The sequence below is a fragment of the Pygocentrus nattereri genome, chromosome 18 (genome assembly GCF_015220715.1).
Source record: "Pygocentrus nattereri isolate fPygNat1 chromosome 18, fPygNat1.pri, whole genome shotgun sequence".
Classification (NCBI taxonomy): Eukaryota; Metazoa; Chordata; class Actinopteri; order Characiformes; family Serrasalmidae; genus Pygocentrus; species Pygocentrus nattereri.
The window spans coordinates 12,897,216-12,915,360 of NC_051228.1; the positions used below are offsets into that span (position 1 = coordinate 12,897,216).

Here is an 18,145-nt window from a genome sequence, read left to right on the forward strand (position 1 = left end):
TAACACAAAAGAACAGGTAACTTCACTCCCTGATTTAAGCATTTGTCCCAGACTCTGAGAGCACATGAAATAATAATAATAATAATAATAATAATAATAATAATAGTAATAATAATAATAATACCCTTCCTGGATCGGGGCCTTGTCATGGCGGAAGGGTTTGTGTGGTCTAGGGATCTTCAGAGTCATCAGGAGCAATATGCTCCTGGTATGGTCTCCAAAGGTGAACAGGTCTGGAGTGAAGACCCAAACTAACATGATGCAAAAAAAAAACCCACCCTGAAAAACGTGTACCCTGCCTGAGATAGGGTCACTGGGACCTACCCCTGGAGCCAGGCCTGGGGGTAGTGTCCCCCGGCGAGCGCCTGGTGGCCGGACATCCCGGAAGAACGGCCTGCCTGATCTTAACCTGAATGGTGAATTGTTATTGGACTTCTGTGCCAGGCATGGATTGTCCATAACAAACACCAAGTTCAAACACAAGGATGTTCATAAGTGTACATAGTACCAGAGCTCCTTGGGTCAATGATCGACTTTGTTGTCATTTCTTCTAACTTGGGACCGTATGTTCTGGACACTCAGGTAAAGAGAGGTGCTGAGCTGTCAACTGATCACCATCTGGTGGTGAGTTGGATCAAATGGCAAGGAAAACTGATGGTCAGACCCAGTATGCCCAAGCAAATAGTGAGGGTGTGCTGGGAATGACTTTCAGAGGCCCCTGTACGGAATGATTTCAACTCCCACCTCCGGGAGAGCTTTTGTCATGTCCCGAGGGAGGTAGAGTCTGAATGGATTCTGTTCAAAACTTCAATTGTGGAAGCTGCTAGGCATAGCTGTGGCCAAAAGCTTGTGGGTGCCTGTCGGGGCGGTAACCCAAGAACCCCCTGGTGGACACCAGTGGTGAGGGAGGCTGTCAAGCTGATGAAAGAGGCCTTTAGGGACTGGATGGCCCAAAGGACTCACGACTCAGCAAAGAGGTACTGACAGGCGAAAAAGGTGACAGCCACAATGGTGGCAGAAGCAAAATCCATGGCATGGGAAGAGTTTGGCGAAACCATGGAAAAAAACTTTTGGTCAGCTTCAAGGAGGTTCTGGACAACTGTCCGATGACTCAGGAGTGGTTGGGGTGGCTGTGTCCAAGCTGTATTTGGCAAGGGTGGAGAAAGTCTGACTTCAAATGAGGATATTGTTGGTCAGTGGAAGGAGCACTTTGAAGAACTCCTTAATCCGGGAGACATGCTTCCCGCACAGGAGTCAGGGCCAGAGGCCTCTGGCGTGTCAAGCTCCATTTCCCTGGTGGAGGTCACTGAGGTAGATGCCAAGCTCTTCAGTGGCAAGGCACCGGGGGTGGATGAGATTCATCTGGAGATGCTTATTAAGGCTCTGGATATTGTGAGGCTGTCGTGGCTGACGCGCCTCTGCAATATGCGACAGCACATGACTGAGGTGTCCTTGAGCAAGACACCTAACCCCCCTAATTGCTCCCCGGGCGCCATGGATAGGGCTGCCCACTGCTCCGGGCAAGTGTGCTCACTGCCCCCTAGTGGTTGTGTCTATTCACTAGTGTGCATGTGATGTTTCACTTCACGGATGGGTTAAATGCAGAGGTGGAATTTCCCTGTTTGTGGGATTAATAAAGTATCACTTCACTTCACTTCACTTCAATTTTGCGTGGACCTCAGGAACAATACTCTTGGACTGCCAGACCAGGGTGGTTGCCTCCTTTTTGTAAAAAATGGGGACCGGAGGGGGTGTGCCAACAATCGGTGTATTGAGGAGGAACAATGCGGATTCTGTCTCGGCTGTGGAACAATGGACCAGCTTTTCACCCTCTCGTGGATTGTTGAGGGGGCATGGGAGTTTGCCAACCCAGTCTTCATGTGTTTTGTGGATTTGGAGAAGGGTTACGGCCGGCTTCCCCGAGATATCTTGTGGGAAGTCCTCCGGAAGTATGGGCCATTCGATCTCTGTACTCCCAGAGTGAGAGCTGTGTTCGTATACTCAACATTAAGTTGGACTCTTTCAGTATTAGCGGTGGGCTCTGGCACAGACTGGGACAGGCGGCAGCAATAATACGGTCACTGTAACGGACTGTAGTGGTGAAGGGGGAGCTGAGCCATAAGGCAAAGCTCTCTGTTTACCGGTCGATCTACATCCCGATCCTCACCTATAGTCATGAGCTGTGGGTAATGACCGAAAGAATGAGATCACGAATACAAGCGACGGAAATTAGCTTTCTTCGCAGGGTGGTGGGCTACACACTATTTGATAGGGTGAGGAGCTCGGCCATCCGGGAGGAGCTCAGAGTACAGCCGCTACTCCTCCACATTGAGAGGAGCCAGCTGAGGTGGTTCGGGCATCTGATTCGGATGCCCCCTGGATGCCTTCTGGTGGGGGTGTACCAGGCAAAGTACATATAAGACCCCGGGGTCGTCCTAGGACCCGCTGGAGGGATTACATCTCCAAGTTGGCCTGGGAGCAGCTTGGGGTCCCTGGGAATGAGCTGTAGGAAGTTGCAGGGGACATGGGACAGCTCTCCCAACTGCTACCACAACCCTATCCAGATTAAGCGGTCAATGATGATGATGATGATAATAATAATAATAGTAATATCCATCCATCCATCCATCTATCCATCATCTTCCACTTCTCAGGGGTTCGGGTCGCGGGGGCAGCATCCTAAGCAATGAGGCCCAGACCTCCCTTTCCCCAGCCACTTCCACTAGCTCCCTGGGGGGGATTCAGAGGCGCTCCCAGGCCAGCTGGGCAATATAGTCACCCCAGCATGTCCAGGGTCTTGCCCGGGGTCTCCTCCCGGGTGGACTTACCTGTGACACCTCCCAAGGGAGGCGTCGAGGAGGCATCCTAACAAGATGCCCGAACCACCTCAACTGGCTCCTCTCGACATGGAGAAACAGCGGCTCTACTCTGAGTCCCTCCCGGATGATCGAACTTCTCACCCTATCTCTAAGGGAGAGTACAGACACCCTGCAGAGGATACTTATTTCGGCCACTTGTATTCGCGATCTCGTTCTTTCGGTCATTACCCAAAGCTCATGACCATAGGTGAGGGTGGGAACATAGATCGACCAGTAAATTGAGAGCCTTGGCTTATGGCTCAGCTCTTTCTTTACCACAACAGACCGGAAAAAGAGCCTGCATCACTGCTGACCCAGCACCAATCCGCCTGTAAGTCTCCCGCTCCCTTGTACCATCACTCGTGAACAAGACCCCGAGATACTTGAACTGCTCCACTTGAGGCAAGAGCTCTTCCCCGACCCAGAGAGGGCTCTCCACCCTTTCCCGCCAGAGATCCATGGGCTTGGATTTGGAGGTACTGATCCTCATCCCGGCCGCTTCACACTCGGCTGCAAACCGATCCAGCGAAAGCTAAAATTCACGACCTGATGTCCCCAATAGGACCACATCATCTGCAAACAGCAGCGATGTGACCTTGAGGCCACCAAACCGGACACCTTCCATCCCCTGATTGCACCTAGAAATTCTATCCATAAAAATTATGAATAGAATCAGTGACAAAGGGCAGCCCTGATGGAGTCCAACTCTCACTGGGAATGAGTCTGACTTGCTGCCGGCCATGCGAACCAAACTCCTGCTTTGTTTGTACAGGGCCTGAATGACTTGTAGCAAAGAGCCATGTACCCCGTACTCCCGAAGCACCTCCCACAGATTACCCTGGGGAACACAGTCAAATGCCTTCTCCAAATCCACAAAGCACATGTGGACTGGTTGGGCAAACTCCCATGAACCCTCCAGAATCCTGGAGAGGGTAAAGAGTTGGTCCAGTGTTCCACGACCAGGGCGGAACCCGCACTGCTCCTCCTGAATCCGAGGTTTGACTATAAGCCGGACTCTCTTCTCCAGTACCCCTGCATAGACCTTACCAGGGAGGCTGAGGAGTGTGATTCCCCTGTATTTGGAGCACACCCTCTGGTCCCCCTTTTTAAAAAGAGGCACCACCACCCCAGTCTGCCAATCCAGTGCCACCGCCCCCGATGTCCATACAATGTTGAAATGGCGTGTCAGCCAAGACAGCCCCACAACATCCAGAGCCTTGAGGAACTCGGGACGGATCTCATCCACCCCTGGAGCCTTGCTGCCAAGGAGCTTTTTAACTACCTTAGCGACTTCGGCCTCAGTAATGGACAAGCCTATTCCAGTGTCCCCAGACTCTGCCTCCTCACTGGAGAACGTGTTGGTGGGATTGAGAAGGTCCTCAAAGTATTCCTTCCACCGCCCAATGACGTCTTCAGTCAAAGTCAGCAGCACACCATCTCCACTATATACAGTGCTAGTGGCACACTGCTTTCCCGCCTGACAGTTTGCCAGAATCTTTTCGGAGCCGACTTAAAGTCACTTTAAAGGCCTCACCGAACTCTTCCCACACCCGGGTTTTTGCCTTGGCAACGACTGAAGCCGCAGATCGCTTGGCCTGTCGATACCTGCCAGCTGCCTCTGGTGTCCTGCAGGCCAACCATGCCTGGTAGTCCTTCTTCAGCTTGACGGCATCTCTCACCTGGGGTGTCCACCACCGGGTTCGAGGATTACCGCCCCGACAGGCACCAACAACCTTGTGACCACAGCTACAGTTAGCCGCTTCAAAAATGGAGGAGCGGAACATGGCCCATTCTGAGTCAATGTCCCTCACCTCCCCCAATATCTGATCAAAGTTCTGAGGGAGGTGTGAGTTGAAGATCAATCTGACAGGTTCTTCTGCCAGACGTTCCCAGCAAACCCTCACTATACGTTTGGATTTGCCTGGTCTGAACGGCATCTTCCCCCACCACCTGATCCAACTCACCACCAGGTGGTCATCAGTTGACAGCTCAGCTCCTCTCTTTACCTGAGTGTCCAAAACACATGGCCGCAAGTCCGATGACACAACTACAAAGTCATTGAACTGTGGCCTAGGGTGTTCTGGTGCCATGTGCACTTATGGACATCCTTGTGTTCAAACATGGTGTTTGTGATGGACAAACTGTGGTTTGCACAGAAGTCCAAAAACTGAACACCACTCGGGTTCAGATCAGAGAGGCCATTCCTCCCAATCACACCCCTCCAGGTCTTACTGTCATTGCCCACGTGAGCGTTGAAGTCCCCCAGTAGGACAATAGAGTCTCCAGGAGGAGCACTTTCAACACCCCTCCCAAGGACTCTAGGAAGGCTGGGTACTCTGAACTGCTGTTCGGTGCATAAGCACAGACAACAGTCAGGACCCGTTCCCCAACCTGAAGGCGTAGGGAAGCTACCTTCTCGTCCACCGGGGAAAACCCCAACATACAGGCGCCGAGTCGAGGGGCTATGAGAAAACCTGCTTGCCGCCTCTCACCATGGGCAACTCCAGAAAACAATAAAGTCCAGCCCCTCTCAAGGAGATTGGACCCAGAGCCCAAGCTGTGTGTTGAGGTGAGCCCGACTATATCTAGCCGGTATCTCTCAACCTCGCGCACCAACTCAGGCTCCTTCCCCACCAGTGAGGTAACGTTCCAAGTTCCACAAGCCAGTTTCAGCAACCGAGGATCAGAACGCCAAGGCCCACATCTTTGGACACTGCCCGATCCACAATGCACCGAACCCCTACTACTACTACTACCGATGGGAGGGGGGACTCATGTAGCTCCTTCAGGCTGGGCCAAGCTGGGCACCGTGAGTGAATGCCCAGCCACCAGACGCTCGCTGGCGAGCCCCTCCCCCAGGCCTGGCTCCAGGGTGGGGCCCCGGTATCCCTGATCTGGGCAGGGTACACAAGTCCTGCTTTCTTGTTTTCATAGGGGTGCTTATGGATCACACTTTGTCTGGCCTTTCACCTAGGACCAGTTTGCCATGGGAGACCCTACCAGGAGCTTTTGCTCCAGACAACATAGCTCCTAGGATCATTCAAGCACACAAACCTCTCCACCACGATAAGGTGGAGATCCATGGAATAATAATAATAATAATTTTTATTTAAGATTATAAAAATTATAAAGAATTAAAAACAATCACTGTATCAAACAGAATATGGTATCTCAAAGAGATATGTTTTAAGATAAGACAAATATATGGATTCGAGAGAATGAAGGCCTTAGCACTCATAGTACTAAGATGATAGAGTAGAACTAACAGCAGTCCAGCAGCAGATGACTGCGTAGAGGGGTGTAGCAGTGAAGGAGATTGGTAGAGGAAGGAAATAGCCAAGTTGTGGAGAGCTTTAAATATAAGCAGCAATTTTTTAATGTGTTCAATGGACATGATGGCTGACAACATGAGCAGTAGTTTTTTGGACAAATTGGAGCAGTCAAGAAGTTAATTTGTTACACCAGAAAAGATAACATGAGAGTAATCAGTGTTACCAAGGCATGAATAAGAATTTCTTGGCTGAGAGAGGGCTAGGCGTGATCTTGCAATATAGTGGAGATAAAAAAGGCAATTTGGCATATATTAATAATATGTGGTTTAAAACGTATTCTCCAGGATGACACCAAGGAAAGAGGTACTCAGCTGCAATCAATACATAAATAAAAACTGCATATTTTAGATAGTGTTGACTTGAAAACCAATGGGAAGAGCTTTACGTGAGAAGAGTTTGGTTATCCAAGCTATAATGTCATGAAGACAAATGATAAGAGCAGGTGTAGAGGTGGGCTGTGTTTAGCTTTGCATAGAGGTAGAGCTAAGTGTCATCACAGCTGTACCTTTCACAGCAGTGAAATTGTGCTTGATTGCAATGGAGGTTATTTCCCAATGGTAGGAGAGGCTGGTAGTTGGCAAGACATAAAATAAACCAGAGCAAACAGCAACTCCAGTGCCAGGCAAATGCTCCAATAGCAATGCATGAAAGATGGTATTGATGGTGGCTGTGAGGTCAAGGAGAATGAGGATAGACAATAGGCTAGAATACAGTACAAATTATGCCATTAGTAATTTTCACAAAGGTAGTTTCAGTGCTGTGTTTTGGAAAGGCTCACAAATATTATTACATTTAAGATGCAACTGGAGCTGTGTAGCTACTACCTGTTCCAGAATTTTAAAAGATGAAAGGCAAATTAGCAATGAGCCTATAGTTATTAAAATCAGTGGGGTCCAAATCAGGTTTTTAAGAGTGCGTCAGACTGCAGCACTTTTCAGTGATGAAGTTACAAAACCAGAGGGAAGGGAGCAGTTATTGCTGTTATCTAAGGGGAAAAAGAGGGCAGAAAAGCTTTAACTAAGCTAGTAGGAAACGGGTCAACCTGACAGGTGGAAGCCTTAGATTTCTGAACAAGCTGAGATATATGACTTACAGGCACAGATTAGGTAAGTTGCTGACGGATGGAATCAGTTTTAGAAGTAAAAAATTAAATAAAGCCAAGCACTGTTCAGTAGAGTGAAAAACACTACCAGGTGGCTTGAATAGGTTGACTACAGAAAAAAGACCTCATATTTCCTTCACTGACATAGATGGAAAATAGGAAGTTTTAGCATCAATAAAAGAGTTCTTGTAACTCTAACTCTGAACATAATAATAAATGCTACATCTGTTAATGGATCATAAGTTCAGTTTTGGGAGTGAGTTGCTCTAAACTGCAGCCTATGGTTTTCAACTCATGTACCATGTTGCAATATGAATGAAAGAAACCTTTCGAGTTTTAAAAGTAGCTAAAGTATTGAGCACAGTGGACAGATGATTGTTGTAATGCTGTACCAAGGCAGCAAAAGTAATATGACAGATTGGACTGGGAAAGATGTCAATCAGCCTGATTGTTCACTTTCATAGTCTCACTTTACACATTACGAAATGTGATAGTCTGCTGTACCTTCAACTTGCTCAAAGAAACAAGAGCATCAAATAGGGGTTTCCATAGCAATAAAATTATTGAAACCCAGAATATGGCCTTTAGTTGGGAAACTGGCACACTTGTTCACATAGATATTAAACTCTCCCATTAAAACAGTAAGTGTAGTATTTTCGGTGATGTTCTGTGGAATAATATGTGATATTATGTCATATAATATTTTTTAATATAATGTGTATATATGTGTTATCCTTCTAGTTTTAATATGAATTTCATCTATTCATAAAAACAATACAATTGGTCTGTTGGTCTGTATTGTTCCTTTCTTTATGTCTATCTATCTTCCCTAAATCCCCCTGGTGGCAAGGTCATCCATATCAGGTATCTCCTTAATTCAGCTGCTATTTAAGCAAATGAATGTGAACTGCTGACTTTGTGTGTGTGTGTGTGTGTGTGTGTGTGTGTGTGTGTGTGTGTGTGTGTGTCAGTGAGTTTAATAAAACAAGAGACCTATGGATATAGACTTACAATCATGGGAACAGAAACTTTTATTTAACAAAACTGGGTACAGACACATAATAATTTTGTTTATTTGTCTGTGTGAATGTGAGTAATATTTCATTTTGTACAAGGCCATCTGTCCCCATTCTCTCCCCATTTTTAAAATGATAATATTGCTGAACTCTTGTTCTTAGGCTTTTATTAATTGGCTTCTCTTTGTGTTTTACCAATAAGGCTTTGATCCCACTGTTCCATCTCCAACATTTGTAAGCATGTACTAATTGGTGTAGAATAGCTAATGGGTGCCACCCCCCACAGAGGATTCCATTAAAGCATGGCAGATATCTGCCAGCCATGACATACGAACTGTTTATGAGCCCTAATTAGCTGTTTTCAGACATTTGTGTGCATGTGCGCTATTCGCTATATGCTAACAGAATGGATAATTTTCATTGGCCTATTTAACCCCAAGTGTCACAGCCAGTGATTTTTTTCTGCTCTTACACAATCACAGATTACAATAATGGAGCAATTTAATGAATTAGAGGTTTAATATGATGTGAAAATTATTACATGGCTAACATGAAAGCCTATTCCTCAGTGTGCTGCTGTGCTACCATGACCAACCAAGTCTTTGACCTAAGCAAATCAGTAAAATTGGCATTCTGTACTGACCTGAGTGCCTTGCACAATATAAAAAAAACATGATCGATTTAACAGCCAGTGCCTGAACTTGGCTGGCCTGGCTTTACCTACTTCTAATAGTCTTTCTTACAAAGTAGCATAGAACTGGCCCTGACACAGTACTGAGTGTGGAGAAGTAGAGACTTTGTTCGTCTGCCAGATCCGTGACCACTCACCTGTGCAAGTCTACAGGTTAATGCAGCGTTCTGTGAAGCATGGCCCGGATATCTTGTTTTATCCAGAGCTAGAGCAGTCATCTGACCCTCTCCCCTACTCAGTTCTCAGATGATCAGATGAACATGACCCCAACAGGGCAATCACACAGCAAAATACCTATCCCTCCCAGCTAGCCATTTCACACTTTCCATATAATGGTGGGACGTACTAACTCTATGTTTACAATGCTGAAAGTATAAGATCGAAGTGAATGGCTGTGGTGACTTGGATAATACTGAGGTTGCTCTCAAGAATTCATCAGTACCATCCTTTGTTTGTATAGTCCACAAATTTTAAATGTCACCAGCAGGCAGAAAGGCATAGATAACAAAGAACATTTGTATGTATATTCTGTTGTTGAATTTCTAAAGCACTCTTTGAGAGAAGCAACAATCTGCCAGAGCTTTCAAAGCATTCAGAACACTGAGAGCCGCCCCTCCCCACTCCCTCCAGCACCAAATCCAATTTGTAATTTCTCTATTATTACCAAAGGCAGCTGTTGTTTTGGACAAACATGAAAGTCAATTGTCACAGCTGTTAAACATGAAAGTCAATTGTTGCAGCTGTTCAATTGGACAAATATTAAAGCCAACTTATTAATAGAAAAACTCTTAGTTATTTGACTGCTGGAGCAATTGGGGGAAAGCATCCACTGTTGATTTGACATATGTGGTGTCTAAATATCCTAAAGGTAAAGACAAAAAGGCAAATTCTTTTCTCTCTCACTGACAAGGGTGTCAAGCAAAATGTAACAGAAAATATAAGGATTATTCTCTAATTTAGATGAGATATCTGAAGGATCTTACTGTAGAAGAAAGGAAATAAAGCCACACTTTAAAATAAATCTGCCTTTAAGCTTTGTATGCATACTCTAACATTCATCTTTTGAGTCTCCTTTATCAAAAGGATTATCCAGGATTTCCATGGAAAGAGAAACACTGTCAGGAAGAAAGGAACTAAGTATAGCATGAATGTCAAAAGGCAGTGCGCAAAGTCCAGATTACAGGAGACTGCTGTTAGAATTGTTGACAGGATTATCAGTCATGTATTTCCACAGGCTTGAGAAATGACACTGAGGATGCAGCCTGATGCAGTCTAATTTCAGCAACACACAAAACAGAGTTACATTCAGAGCAGGACTATATAGGAATAAAGTACCACAGCAATTTGGATGCATTTGGCTCAAGCTGTACATCTCAGTCTAATGCATTTCTTTGTGTGTGAGACAAAGCAGAAAACCATAGAGTAGAGTGAGTACATTCATTTCTCCATCTCAGAGTGAGTCAATGAGTCAGACTATTGCACTCAAAGCCTTTGAAGCGGTCAGAGATTTATCAGTTCCCATTTTCTGACACATAATTGAATGTGTGTCTGGGTAAGATTCGTTCTTTTATGCTATTATTGCACCACCCAGAGCTAGAGTGTGTCAAATATTGTTAACAGCTGTATTACTCTTTTTAATATATATAATTTGTATTTAGGAATATTTTTGCATTAAGCTTTATCAATATAATTTTAAGGGTTTTTCCATTTGATTTAAATATTGTTGAAAAAGAGAGAATCCCTTTCTGTTGCAATAGTGCTAAGCACAGCAGTAGTTAAAGTGAACGTCTGCTCTTCAGTCCTCCTGAGTCAACAAGAATATCTGCTCTGAGAGGATCCCATTAATTAAGCCATCGTTTGCTGTGGAAATTAAATTATGGCTCTCACTTTGGCTGGAAATAAGTGCTAAAACTCACTGTGATAAAATGACTAGACAGATGGCTGGGTCTGATTAGTGCCCCCTATCAAACACAGCCAAGCATCACTCATAGGAAACCCTTTTCCATCCAAGACTGCTTTTGCATGACATTCTTAATCACTGTTTCAATAATAATATGATAATGATCATTCAGAGCTATGGCCTCTTTTTACTCATGTGGTTGTGCCACAGCTGTAGTCTAAAGTATACATTGAGCCTTAGGCTGCATTGAGCTGCACCAGAGCATCTGATTCTATTGGCATATCTTTTCTATGATGATAGTATGTTATAAACACATATTCTGTTGATTTTTAAAGTAAAAAGAAATACATAAAACCTCTAAAACAAACTGTATTATACCATTATTAATACAGTTACATTATATTTTATTAACTTAAAAATAAAAAATAATTGTGGTATGTGCAAAAGTTTGGACACATGTTTGTCAGTTAGTAACACCCACTTTGGCAGATATCATAGCGCTCTGAATCTTTTAATCATTTAAGATGGACAGAGGCAAAGTAGAAAAAAGTGTCCTGTGGTCTGACAAGTCTTTTTGGAAAATTTTACCAAAACTTAATTCAGCATGACAATGCCAAACCACATTCTTCACATGTTAAAACAGCATGGCTCTATAATAAAAGAGCCCAGGTGCCAAACTGGCTTGCGTGAAGGCCAAAGCTGTCACTCATTGAAAACATTTGGTGCAAAATGAAACAAAAAATACAACAAAGGATATCCCAAGCTGAAATCCTATATTAAGCTACAATACAAAAACACTTCCAAAACTACATCAATTAATCTCCTAAATTCCCAAGCACTTATAAAGTGTTGTTAAATGAAGAGGATGCAATACACTGGTAAAAGTGCCGCTGTCCCATGATAACATTTTTGAAAATGGCCATATGTTTGTCAAAAAGCAATACAAATTCCCATTTTTTTATGTTGTCTTTGAAATATTGTCAATTAACTATGGGGTTTAAATGATTTGCACATCACAGCTTTCTGCTTTTATTTACATTTTGCACAGCACCCCAACTTTTTTGGAAACAGGGTGATATAATAAGCTGAAAGCCTAAGCTGGAAAAGTTTTGGACCACACTCACAGCTCAGGGGCAAAACTATTTACAGGTAGACTTATGCTGGCTCTAAGCTGTGCAAAACTTACTCTGGGTACAAAGAAACTATGATTTTTTTCTTTACTTAGCTGCAATGCTATATAACTCAATTAGATTCTACATGACTATACCGTACTTATGTTTATGTTTAAAATATTGTGTGCAAACAGACCCTTGTACACATTCCATTCTTTGTATTTCATTTTCTCAAACCTCCTGCTTAGTAACTGCTGTTTTCCACAGTTGCTTCAGTAAGTTATCAGTGCCCCATGTTTGTAACTAGCATTAGGACACAGAGGTTCTTCAAAGTTTCTGAGGTATTTTTATAAGATGGTTTGGCCATAGACTTAACTGCCCACTCTGTTTATCTCTGTACGAGGTGCTACACTGCCCTGAGTACCAGAGTAACTTTGACCTCTTGAGTCATGTTTAGGTATGCAGTACACATGCTATAGGTTATCAAATAACATGACTATTATAAAAATGTAAGAGTTTATGGGTGTTATTAACGGATTATGCTTGACATATTGTAATATGTTACCTACTTATAGCATACAACAAAAGCATGAGAAAGTTTACTGTTCATGCCAGGCCTTTGTGGATAAGATTGGACAGCCCTGGCTTCCATAAACTTAAACAGGGTAAATGGAGTCAGATCAGTTTATGGAACAATAGCAGCATATGGAAGAATGGAGGAATAAAGAAAGAACAAATTAAAAGAAAAGGTGCATAACAGCTATGGCTGGGTAAAAAAAGGAGCAAAAAATACTTAAGGAAAAACAATTTAACCCATATTCAGCAGTTATTTTATTCACAATGAGGTTATATTTCTGCAAAATGGACCTCACTAAAATTTTATCCTAGCTACAGCCTGGACTTTAACATTGAAAGTCTTGTTGACTTTAACATTGAAAGTTTTAAATTGGCTAACATTTATATTCTTTTAAGTTCTTAAGGATGTATGTCTGCAATAATGATATTTAAAAATCAGTTTATTTTATGCTCTGTGTGCTACAGCACATGGTCCACAGATAGCCAGACCACATGACCTCAATATTCAATCATGATAGCAAGAGGAAAAGATTAAAGTGAGTTTGAAAGAGAGATCATCAATGGCAGGAGCTTCAGTCCCAAAGACTGCTTAATTAACTAGTTTAGTTTGTTAACAAGAAAATTGACTAATTTAATAGGTCTGCATTCAGATTAATGAGAAAGCATCATTAAATGGGTTGGAAATTATGGTTGAATGTGATATGTAAGGAAAACCAAAACAGCAAATTGTTCCTCAGGTGACAGAATGTCAATGTAGGATGTGATCAGACTTTGTGAGAAAGAACAATCCATCCACAACTAGATAAACAAATCAATGCAAAATTATTTTGACTGATCACCTTTATCATGGGGGACCTTTATTTTTTTTATTGTCAACAACATGGAAACAATACTGTTCATGTTATATTGTATTATATTGATTTCTGAGCATTCATTTTGTGAAAATATGATTAAGACATATAGCTATCTGCCTTGCTTGTTAGTTCCAACATCAAACATCAACATCAAATTCTCAAAATATCTTATATAACAATGATAAGTGTCACACAGCCCCTAAAAAGCAAAATGAAATGTTCCTACCAATGATGCCACCATCAAGAACCCATCCTGTGTTATATGCCTGAAGCAGCTGCCTCCTGTTTTTAAGAGACTGGAGACGATACAGCTTGTCCAAAAAACTTTTAAAATTGTTTCAACTCTATGCAATACTTTACTGCCAAAGCCATCTAATCAGATTTGGAAATATGCTTCTGAATCTACTGAAAACCCCAGTCTTCTGGCTTAACATAAGTTATTTATATGTAACCCCTATCTCTGTTAAATAATAGAGAAAAAACCTCCTGTTAAGGGTTCTGTGCCTTTTAACTGTAAGAATTGGTAGATCAAATTCAGACTACATACTTAACTCAGCTTTACTTAGAATGGAATAACAAACAGAATACAAAAGGGGAAATGGCACTTTGCCTCAGGCTAGCTTATGGCTTGTCGTTTGCCACCTAACCCTGTGAGGATTGCTATCATAACAATTAGCCATTACTAGTTCCTGCCTAAGAATACAATTCTTTACAGAGCAGGACATGACAAATGTTTAAACTGACACCAGAACAGTATGTGGACCTTCGCTTTTAAACACTCAAAAGACATGAAAATTAATAGCAAAAAGAACATAGGGACATAGAGGCCCAAACCTATCTGGCCAGTCACTCAACTGAGCAAACTAAAATAGAAGCATTTGCTAGATTTTTTGTAGGGTTTTGAAGTGGCAAGGGGGAAAAAATGCTCCCATGCAATAATGGCAAAGCAGCTGGTGCACAGGGTCCAAAAGAACTTTGAATCACTTGGTCTGCCTTACAAATATATATATACACATATATATATATACACATATATATATATATATATATATATATATATATAAGTTTTTAACTATTTACACAGGCTTTGTTATTTATTATGAACTTTACTAAAGAATTGCTTTATTTTAAAAGTAGGACTTCTAATTTTAACCAGGGCATATATGATTGATGGAGCTGACTAACTAAGATTTTATTGTAGCTTTCACCACACTCCAATGTAGCATGACATAGCTTTCACACCTGTCATGGTGCTTTCTTCTTCTGCTGTTGTCAGCCACAGCTATGCCATACATAAGCAAAGCTTTTCTCTAACTGTTGGCTTTCTGACTCTGCAACTGAATCTCTTTCACTACCTCTTTCCCTTCAGCTCACACACACACACACACACACACACACACACACACACACACACACACACACACACACACACACACACACATACACCTTCCCCTGGGCATTTCCCTCTCATCTCTATTAGAATCCTTAACAAAATGATCCAGGTGAAATAACACTACACAATGCATGTGGAAAACACATTTTTACACAGCTTTACTGTGAGATTCAAGGTCCAGAGTCATCATTACAAAACAGGCAGGGGTCAAATCCAACATGCATAACACATACAAACAGATGAACATAACACAGGGTGTACAATCCAATAGGAAGAGGCAAAAGGCATTGTGGAAAAAACAGGAAACAGACAACATAGGCAAACAATCCGAAGGGTAGAGCAAAAGGCAGAGTCGAAAGAACGCAAAGCAATGATCATACACAAGATACAAACAATTTGAGGAATGCTCAGTAGCTCACAAATGGATACAATACCACACAACTTTCTAATGCTAAATCTCAGGCTTACAAACTAAACTAACTAAGTCATATGACCAACAACACAGGTGAAAAACATTAGTGCTCCAGAAATCTAGAGCATTGATTGAAGCATGGGGTCATGCTGTGAGTCAGGTGATCTCCCAAAGTATTCTGGGAGATGGAATCCGTCTGAGTGTCTGAGTATGTGGGAAGTTTGGAAGTCATGTGATCTCCCAGAGGAGTCTGGGACACACCCACAACGTGACTTTCAAACAGGGGCAAACCCAGAGCTGCTGAGGCACTGGATAGATGTGGTCCATTCACGATGAACCCACAGACGATCAGGGAGAGAACTGGAGAGTCCCTTCCATGGGCGACCCCTAGGATGAGGAGCAGGCTTGTCAGGGTGATGGCTGTGGAAGTTCGCTATAAGACCTGGGTCCAAGATGTCCCATGCCGGAACCCAGCACTGCTCCTCTGGGCTGTATCCCTCCCAGTCTACCAAGTACTGGTGTAGAAAAAGAAGAAGGTTCAAGAGACATTACAAAGTTCATAAGGAGAAGTTACAAAGTTAATAAAAGCAAATAAAGCAAAATAAGATTTAACAAGATGAAACTCACATTTTTCACATTTTTCTCACACTGAACATACAACTGATAATGTGATAAAATAACCTGTGTGCTTGCTGTAAAGCTGTTTACATTAGCATGGTGTGTTACGTGTGAGGACATGGATTTGCGTATTTAGCCATGTTACCATGCATGACATTAATTCCTGCTCTCTTCAAATTGTTGCATATAGTCATATGTGTTAAATCTTCTGTAACTGTATGTCAATTGTCCTGCCAAGTACAATTATAGAAATTCCAATTTCTGTGTTCTGCATGCTCCAGACCTATTTTTGACACTAAATGAGGGACTATCCTTTGGAAAATTGGTGTTCAGTATTTCCAGTACAGTACAAGTTAAAACACAGCCATGCAAAGATGAAACCCTATATAAACAGGATTCAGAAACTCTGCCGCTTTCTCTGGGCCAGAGCTCATTTAATATATCTAATCCCATCAGAAATACCTCCTGTGAAATTAACTTCAATAGCCATTCAAACTGCAAATAAAACTGGAATAAATGTGGCATTAGGACTGAGTTCCTACAGACATGAAGGACCTTATTGGCAAAGAAGCTGCCATAATGCATGATTAGTGATCATATTATCTGGTCATTATCTGGATTTGTTTTTCCAAGGCTGAATAAAATGAGAGGGAGAGAGAGAGAGAGAGAGAGAGAGAGAGAGAGAGAGAGAGAGAGAGAAAGAGAGAGAGAGAGAGAGAGAGAGAGAGAGAGAGAGAGAGAGAGACAGATAGAGAGAGAGACAGAGAGACAAGGGAAAATAATTCAGTGGGAAAAACATCATGCAAAATAAAACAATATGCCAATAGATAATGCCACAAGCCAATGGGAGGGATTTTAAGTTTTACTTACCAAGATAACTCTAACCAAACAAACACTTATGAAGTAAACCTGAAAACTCTTTGAAACAACACATCTGGTTCAGTTTCACTTGGAATGAGATTTCCTACACACACACACACACAGGGGTGCTGGAGTTATCCCAGCGGTCATCGGGTGTGTAGCCCTGGCATGTTCGGCACTCCTGTGTGTGTGTGCGTAACGGATTAGGGCGGAGACAGGCAATCACGGGGGCAGCTGGGGTCCTGTGGTTCAGGTATTTAGGTAGACAGCCCGGGGTCCTTAGGGCAGGGCAGTGTGGCTAGGCTAACAGCAGAGCGAGTGACAGCGTTTGGACGAGGAGCTGTTTGTGTCAGGCATGCACATTGTAAAGGTACGTGGTGTTTGTGTGTAGACACTCGACTATAAGTACAATACTACTAGTTAGTGTTTAAGGTGTCTTTATGCTTGCAAAGTGTGGGACCAGCATGGAGGAGACGCGGTGACTCCCTGTAGCGTGTTCATTGTTGGAAAGCAGAGCTGAGGTGGTGTGCGGTGCCGTGACCGTGTTTACTGTGCAGTCCAGGGCATATTGGGACCACATGAAGGTATGTACATCTGTCTGATATTTCTCGCCTATGGTGTTTTAAATTCAGTATGGTAGTGACATGATGGCTTATTCTCTTTGTTTGACAGCTGAGCTAGCCTCCGATCGACACTGGTCATTTTATAACGCAGATCATACGGCACTTGGGTTGCCAGCTGCTTTTTCTTGGTTTCCTACGTGTGTTCTTTGTTTTAGTACTGTTTGTTTTTATATTTTTATTTCTTTTGTCTCCGTGGTTTTGTGATTTGTACTCCTGTTTTATATGCTCAAAGGTGGTCGAAGTATGTACTGGGCTAACCGTGTGGAGTTGGGATATTGCTAATTTGGGTATCCACTAGTGTGATTTTTGCAGTGCAATGTAGAGTGAGTGCTATGTGCAATATAGTGTGTCGCTGGTTTTAAAAATTCTTCACGTGTGGTAAGGATATCTTATATGGGACTCCCAACTCCAGCACTTTGCCCAGCAAGGTAGTGGTTTTTACTTTCTTTTATGGATCAAGCTGATACGAATACTGACAACTTCTGGGACAATTAATAAACTGTTTGACTTGTATTATTCTAAGGCGGTGTGGTCTGAGATTATTAAGGTACACGGAGCTTCCCCTCGCTCCAGGTCTAAACCCAGGGGTGGCGTAGTCTGGCAATAGATAACTTTGGGGCGCCACATTCTGGCGTAGCCGGCAGGGTAGAACTAGGTTCCTGAAGTTGTTTTCCTGTCAGTTTGGTTCCAAGCGCATTTGAGCTACAGGAGTAGTTATTTATTTTTTTGAGAGAAAAGCAGCTGGCAATTCAAAAGAGGATCTCATCAGGACCCGACCATGGAGGACGAGCTGCAGA

At 42.9% G+C, this 18,145-nt stretch overlaps 1 long non-coding RNA gene across 1 annotated transcript; it reads left to right on the forward strand.

The window, feature by feature from the left end:
- The first annotated feature begins 16,888 nt into the window (after positions 1-16,888).
- LOC108415060 lies at positions 16,889-17,870 on the forward strand. Its single transcript, XR_005131835.1, has 2 exons — positions 16,889-17,309; positions 17,398-17,870. It is a non-coding gene; the product is annotated as an uncharacterized LOC108415060 (long non-coding RNA).
- The last annotated feature ends 275 nt before the right edge of the window (positions 17,871-18,145 follow it).